At 37.5% G+C, this 8,493-nt stretch overlaps 1 protein-coding gene across 3 annotated transcripts in view; it reads left to right on the forward strand.

The window, feature by feature from the left end:
• Positions 1–8,493, forward strand: part of CA10 (carbonic anhydrase 10) — a 732,369-nt gene that overhangs the window by 405,310 nt on the left and 318,566 nt on the right. The window lies entirely within an intron of this gene.

An 8,493-nucleotide genomic window follows, 5' to 3' on the forward strand; every position in this document is an offset into this window, starting at 1 on the left:
TGGGAATGAGAAAGCCTAAGCCTGGCCAAGGAGGAATGAACTGGAACAGTTTGATATGGTCAAAACAGGTTAAAGCTTTGTGGTGAAAAAGGAGAGTCAATCTCAAAATAAAGAAGAAAAAAGAAAAGAAAAGGAAAGAATAATATCTTATAATAAATGTTTCAATGAATAAATAAAAATTAGTTCCTGGGAGGAAAAAAAGGAAGAAGAGGAGAAGGAAGAGGAGAAGAATAAGAAAAGAAGGAGGTGAGGAGGAGGGAAAGGTACTAGAAATTGGGGAAAGGGGAACAAGGAAAGCCCTCCTGGCATTCTTAAACTGAAAAATTTCAGTTTTATCATTCAATTACCAATAAGTCAATAAACATTTATTTAGTAGCTATTATGTGCCAAGCACTGTGTTAAATGCTAAGAATATAAAGAAAGACCAAAAGATCATCACTTTTCATAGGCAAATTGTGTGGAATCACCATTTGGGTATGTGTGCTTAGAATGACTAGTTCTTGTTTTGGTCTCTTAGACATGCTTGGGGTAGGAAGAAAAGATAACAGGGGTAATTTAATTATAAGATAGATAGGCTGGGAAGAGATTTTTCTTCTCCCTTAGGCAACATAAAAGTAGAAGCAAGAACACAATCATCTCCACTAAAATGCAAAAATCTAGTCAAATTATAATTTGTTAAACTCATTTTTCCATTGTATTTCAGTGTTGCCAGTCAAGTCATTATTTTTTTTTCTTCTTACTTGAGACACCAGGGATAGCTGAATTTTGAAAGAGGAATGCAATTTAAACATATCTATTGAGACAGGTATTTTGACATTTGAAGGAAGAAAAAACAATTTTGGTTGCTTTAAGAGCTTTCTAATGTTTACTTTCATGTCATTTTTCTCTGAGCTCCTGAAAACAATTCTTATTCAGCTGACTAGTTATTTGTTGCCTCCTATCCAGATGTAAATGTACATTTTCAAAGTTTTGACTGAAATGTGAAATAAAACATTTTATTTATAAGCAAAATATTAAGTTTTCCATATTTAATTGATTGAACTTAATGGGCCAAACTGCTCTTCCCACCTCCCTTCCCCTCCCCCCAAAGTTAAATTACCTATGGTAATTTAATGGGTTATAGGATGAATAACTGAAAAATCCTCATTTTTTTCTCTTAGATCTGCAACAGAATAACAAGATTGTCTAAGGATGCACATTTCTCCCTTCACATTTTCCCCTGATTGATTTCTTAAATCTCTAAATTTTATTTTTAAAACCTACAAATGGAGTATGACTTGCTTAAACTCACACACTTAGGAAATATCTGAGGGTAAATTTGAATCCAAGTTCTCCTGATTCCAGGTCTCTGATTTCTGATGGAAGTGCTAAGTCACTGTCAATATTGACTTTTAACATTTTATCCCCTCAAAATTCCCAGCAGATCTCCTTATTTGCCACTTACTAAGGCCAATGTTGACTCTGGGCAGCAGATATGTGGGAGCCTTTAGCTCACAGAAGTTTCATCTCTCCTTCAGGTGCCCTTACTATTCCCAATTCCCTGGGCGTATTGTTCAAACTACTTCTTTTTTCTCTCAAGGGCAGCCTGGCCTTGTATTCAAAGTGTTAAACCTGAAATCAAGAAGTCCTAAAATCAAATCTCACCTTAGTCTCTGACCAGCCATGTGACTAAGATCAAGTCCCTTTAACCTCACTGACCCAAAGTTTCTACATGAGTAAACTAGAGAAGATGGCAATGGTACTTCCCTCACAAGGTGGTTATAAGTGGCAAATGGGAAAAGTATGTACAGGCATATAAAACGGTGAACTATTATCATTGACTCTTTTTTATTGTGGTTGTTGAGTCCAGGCTAATGCCTTAAGTGATTCACTGGACTTGATCTACTGTCCCCTACTCAAAAATCTTCACTGGCGCCATATTGCTTTTACAATAACATGTAAACTCTTAACTCTTGCGTTTAAGCCCTGCCATAATCCAACTCCAAAGAAGTTTTACAGCCTTATTTGCTAGCATTCCCCTTCATATTTACTACATGGATGTTCTCATAATATATAAACTCCTTTAAAAAAAAAAAACCTCTTGCCTTCCATCTTATAATCAATACCGTGTATTGATTCCAAGACAGAAAAATGGTAAGGACTAAGCAACAGGGGTTAAGTGACTTATCTAGAATCACACAGCTATGAAATTTCTGAGGTCAAATTTGAACCCAGCACATCCCATCTCTTAGCTTGTCTCTCAATCCACTGAGCCACCCACCTGCCCTCAAAATATAAACTTTTCTAATATAGTAACTTGAATATACTTGGTAAAGACGTAAATGTTTGTTGAAATAAATTGACCTGTTCTTCCCTCTTCTAAACCTGACTATAACCCCACAGTCTCAATTGGTACCCTTAGATCTAATGATGTCAACCTTATTTAAGCTGTCAGTTCCCTTCTTGTCTGAAATTTCCACGTCACCTGAGTTGACCTGGCTGGCCTGCCCTCTCTGAAGTAGTGGGGCATAATAGAAAGAGACCTGGCATAAGTTCTGGGAGATCTGGGTTACAGGCTTTACTCTGACCTAATGAGCTGTGTGACTTTGGACAAACCATTTTGCTTCCAGGGACCTTTTTATCAACTTCAAAAGGAAAGAGTTGGATTAAATAATAACTTCTAAGGCCTCTTTCACAGGACCAACAATCTATGAGTCTATGATTCTAAGTCTTAGTATAGAACAAGCAAAGAATCAGACCAAAAGCAGACAAGGAAAAGAAAGGAAAAAAAAAGATTCACTTAATAAGGTTCTAAGTGAGCAATTAGGCCTTGAAAAAATCTCTCAAGTACATTGAATATGAGTTTATTTACTTCCAGGTGACCAAAAGATATCTTTCAAGACTGAATCATCAATACTGTCTACAATGACCTGATTAGCCAGAGAATTTTCCAGTTCTGTTTTCTTTCTATTACTTTGATTGATATAAAGAGCCTCGAAAGCAATATGGAAAAATGCCCTTTGATATTAATAACACTAATTCACACTTTAGTTTTACACTGCACTTTCCTCATAATAATCTGGTAATGTAGGTGGTGGGGGTATTACTATTCTTATTGTGTGTGTGTTATGATTGTTTTTGTTCTCCTTTTTCTCTTCTTTTCTTTCTTTAAACCCTTACCTTCTATCTTAGAATGCATTAGTTCCAATGCGATGGTAGGTAAGTGATACAGCTAGAAAGTATCTGAGACCATATTTAAACCCAAAACCTCCCACATTTACACTTGGCTCTCAAAACACTGAGCCACCTACCTGCCCCTCCTCCTTCTCTCCCTTCTTCATTCTTCTAGTTCATGTGGTATTACTTACTAACTCGTAATCTTGGTTGTTAGATGACCTCCTTTTTCAAACCTGTAAAACTGAATTAGAGCCATTTAGGTAGCACAGTGGATAGAGCACCAAGTCTAGAGTCAGTAAGACCTGAGGTCAAATCTGGTCTCAGATACTTACTTATCTGTGTCAACCCTGGGCAAGCCACTTAAGCCTGTTTGCCTCAGTTTCCTCATCTGCAAAAAATAAGCTAGAGAAGGAAATAAAAAAACTACTCTAGTATCTATACCAAAAAAAATCCCTAAAGGGGTCATGAAGTGTCAGACATAACTGAAATGACTAAATACCAACCCAAACTATATTAGCAATATATATCCTGCAGTGTTTTTCATCCTTTTTTTGTTGATGTTTGTAGTTCACATTTCTATAGCTCTTTAAAGCGTATAAGCATTTTGTGAGGATCAAATGAGATTAGGGATATAGCTATGCTTTGTCAATCCAAAGCACGACATAAATGGGATATGGTATTATTAATTTATAGAGTAAGAATCAGGCTGGGTTCTGCAAGATGGTTAAGATGCATGAATCTAAAATATTTCCAAAGCCTAACCCCATTGCCTGCAGAAAGGCTCTCCTCGGCTTCTGGTGCTCAGTCTGTCCATCTGTAAGGTTCACTGATTTTCATTTACCCCATTAAATAACCACAGTAAGAAGTGCAGGGCAGTAATGATGATGCTCATAACAACAGCAACCAAACCCACTGTTCCAAATCTAACCAGTGCTCTTTCTCCTTCAGCACTGCCTCGTGTGACCTTTCTTACCCATTTCTATAAAATACAAGATATCCCAAAAGTATGAGTGCAGATTTAAGAGGTCTGTGTCCAGGGGCAGGACAGCAAGTTGGGGGGAGGGGGACAGTAAGTCTTGACAGTAGCCAAAAGCACCAAGAAGGGCACCAACCACTCTGCAGCCAGGGCTGTGACTATCTTTAACTTATAGATAAAATCAGAAATAGATAGGACTTCTCCATTGGCTGACATTTGTACAGAATGGCCCATTTCATTGCTGTTTATGGTTATATTTGAGAGAAGGAAAAAATGGAGGCAGAGTGAAACCTATTTGCAGAGCAGAACAGCTGTAGGGGTCTGGAATTCCTGGGCAGATTCCCTGTGCCCATGTTTGTGGTCCACTGTGGAATGTGTGAGCATGGATCCCCTGTGGGCTAGGAGCAACTAGGTGGCTCAGTGGATAGGAAACCCATCTTGGAGTCAGGAAGATCTCGATTCAAATCCAACCCCAGACACAGTTATTAGCTATGACCCTGGGCCAGTCACTTAACCCTGTTTGCCATGAGCTAGGGAAGGAAATGGCAAACCATTTGAGTATCTCTGCCAAGACATCTCCAAATGGGATCTTGAAGACTTGGTCGTGACTGAACAACAACAACATGGAGCATGCATCACTTGGGTACATCTTGGGTGCAGAGCTGAGAGATTCTTGACACTGTGGGTGTAAGCATCCCTGCAGGGTGTGGGGGTTATTAATCTACAGCAAGAGATTAGTGACAATGACAGTCTTCAACATGTCTATGCCAGAGGTGATGAGGCTTCAATGCATGGTTAGAAACATTATCTTGCAAAGAAAGTTGAGATCTACATATAGAGATCCCCTTGAGTAAAATCTGCCTCATGTTTCTAAGGCTAGAATTGGAGCTTCAAGACCTGACAGCACTTAATAAAGTAGGTATTTTATAAGGAATATAGAAGTAGATGTCGAGGGTTTTGTTACAATTTTGTTCCACTGATTATTACATTCCATTGTCCCAGGTCTTCATTTTTTTTAACACTCTTGCAATTTTTATTTCTAATAGCGAGGAGTTGGCTGGAGCACTAGACATGCCAGAGGCAAATTCAGAGAGAGAAGAGCTGAGTAGGAATGTGTATTCAGCACTTTTCACATTTGGGATGAGGTTAAAGTAATAAACTCTGCTAATGATAGGGTCATCCCCAGGATTTCAGCCCTCTCAAACACAGTTTTGTTGGTAGATATGATTATTAAGACATCCTAATCAGTTGTACCTACTTCCTGACATTTTAATCACTGAAACAATTACCATTGCTTAGGAAACAGCTTGAAAAGGATTCAGATAAAAGAATAAGACGAAAAGAACCAAAATTGTAATAATTGTGCTGAGTGTGGATACTTAGATGACCCAAGGAGAGGGATTAAAGTGATTATATCAGCAGCTGGGGATGGTCTTCACAAAGAATGGAAATAAATGGGCTTTAAATTGAATCCTGAACAGCAAGGGGAGCAATGCCAGAGAGTGCCATTTACAATGTGATCCTCTGGGTGGAAGAATGACCATTTCTGACAAGTTGAAGAAATAATCATTTACCATCCATAGAACATATGATCCTTTTCTTTTAAATTGAGCATTCTTGAAGGAGCTATATCTACAGGGGATCCCAAAAGACTTAGTGCAGTTCTCAGCTATTTGGGGACACTCTGTATGGACAGAAAGTATCTTCCTAGGGTGATTAGGGAGGGAAAAGTCCTTTTGGGGTGCTCTAGATAGTGATCACTTATTGAATAGGTATTGACTGCTATTGATGATAATCAATAAACCTATTAATTAGGTTCATCTGCCCTGATCAGGCACTCCTTTAGATGCTGGACAAAAGATATATAAAAGTGAGTCAATCATTGCCTTCAGGGGGTATACGTGCTGCTAGATCAGAAGGCTACAGTGTACACCAGGACACTGTGGGCAGGGAAGGGGGCTTTGATCAGAAAAGTTTTAGTGATTGTAGTTGAAGCCATGGAGTGATTGCCACAAACATTCTAGTGTTCAGAGTAATACTGATTTGACTACTGATCCCTGAGCAAGCAGTGGAAAGGGAATGGAGGTGGAGAGGTTGAGAAGACAGTTAACTGATGAGCAGGGTTGCCATATAAATGAATTGCTCAAATTTTGGAATTCCAGCACCAAACCAAGAGTGAGCTGAGTCCTGATAAAAAGAGAGAGTAGTCATTGGACTTCAGGATATGAGAATATTTGATATTCCCACAGGATGGCATAGCAGCTGATGCAAAGACCCTGAGTCTTTCTTTAGAGATATTGTGGGTAGATTTTCTACCCAATTACCTAGTGCCTTACAATATCATCTCATTAAGCCTTGATAATAACCCTCTGATGGAGTTATTATATGCACTGACCTCATTTTATATAACAGAAAAATAGAATTTCAGAGACATCAATTCACTTGTCTATGATGAGACAATTAAAACAAGTCAGAGGAAAGATCTGAACTCAAGACTTCTTTTTCACAGTCAAATATAATCTTGGCACTTAATAAATTTTGGTTGATTGATTGATTGATCCATTCCTGGTTCCTACTACATTTTATCCCTTAAACCATGCTTCTTCATAAAAGTGCTATTGCAATATTTTTCCAAGGAAAATAGCCTATTCGCTCTCTCTCCCCTTTATACACATTTATGACTCCCATTAATATTTTTTTCAAGATATACACAGACATTACAAAGAGAATGACGCTCCAGAATGATTGTCCTTGGCAAAGTAATTTGTCAAAAATTACAGCATTATTTCCATTAAATTTTCTGATACCCTCAATAATAGCAAAGGCCTTCCTCATACAAACACCTTGATCACTTTTGCCACATAATACCAATAAGAGTTCAAATGTATAGTTCAGGGTGTTTTGTATTCCATGCCTGAAAGAATGGTTGATTTATTTCATAGCTTTTATGGCCTATTTTATTATTCCCAACAACATCACATCCGTTCCCTTTGCATGCATATTTTATAGCCCTTTGACTGACTCATTTGATTTGACCCAACATTTTGATGACTGCGTTGCTGTAGGAAGCACACATTAAGTTACACAAATCATTTGCCGGAGTCATTTTGGAGCAGTGATCCTGCCCTCAGGTTATTTGTGGACCATAGGCTCTTTCATTATGGTCAGAATTGCCAAACATGCTATGTTGAGAAATAATCCAGGACAAGTGACTGGTGATAGATACTAGGATCAATAGGGCATTCTCCTAGCAAGAGTCTCTAGAGACCAAAGTGCAGTAACTCAACATGAGAATGAGCTCATTTGTTTCTATTCAGCACCACACTCATCCTCAGGTTTTGCTCCCAAAGCATACGTGGGAAAGCCAAAGATAGATGCTCTGAATTTACTGGCTTGTTTAGAGACAGAAAACAAACCTTTCCTTCTTACTCTGCCCCTTCAAGTTTCCCTCAACACATCCATTCTTCCTTTTTATTCCCCAATATTGGCTCCTCTTCCTCTTAGTGGGAGCCTTCCATTTTTGTGGGTACTCCTTGAACATTTACCCCAAATTAATGGGTAGACAGAATCTGGAATGAAATTAGGTCTTAAAATCTGTTAGAGTTTCTTCTTTTTTTTTCTTCTTCATTGCTCTTCTCTGATCAGTTTAGACAGTTTTCAAAAACCTATATTGATTAAAATTGACGATTGTAGACATTTGAAGACAGTGTTCTAATCTATATGTTTTAGAGTTTCTATTGATCTGAGCTTTTTTGATCTTGAATTTTTTCTCATATTTTCTACCTTTTATTAGTAGCCAATGTTCTTCCATTTCGTTGTGTCATTTTTTTTATTCTTTCTTTTAAAAGGTTTGGTGGTTTTCCCCTTTTACATTTCATGACAACATTTTGACATTTTTGTGACTTTTTTTAATTACAAGCATCAAAATTATCCAACCTGAAAGCCAGATAAATGTCTTTCTTGGTATATGAATCCCTTTTCTTTGCCAAATAAAGTGCTCATTAAAAAAACTAGATTAGAATCCAAGTTGTATTAGATATGAACTAACATTTTATAAAACCATAGTTAGCAATTGATTACTGGTTCATTTTCTGTCATTAGGACTTTTAACTATTTTTCACTTTTCTTTCTTTTTGTAAGATTTCCATAGGAAGGATATTAAGTCAAATTTCCTATAAATTATGCTGCAGTCATACATTTATTACAAATGGTGGTAAAAGTAATTTGAGGATCATAGGGAATAATAGAAGAGATTCTAGTACTTTCTGTAAAAACCTCCAAATTCCCATTTCATTAAAAATTCCTCTCTGCAGCTGGTAGCAGAGATTACCATGTTTCACCATCTGTGCAGATTAATGTTT

This window comes from Monodelphis domestica, chromosome 2 (genome assembly GCF_027887165.1).
Source record: "Monodelphis domestica isolate mMonDom1 chromosome 2, mMonDom1.pri, whole genome shotgun sequence".
Lineage (NCBI taxonomy): Eukaryota > Metazoa > Chordata > Mammalia > Didelphimorphia > Didelphidae > Monodelphis > Monodelphis domestica.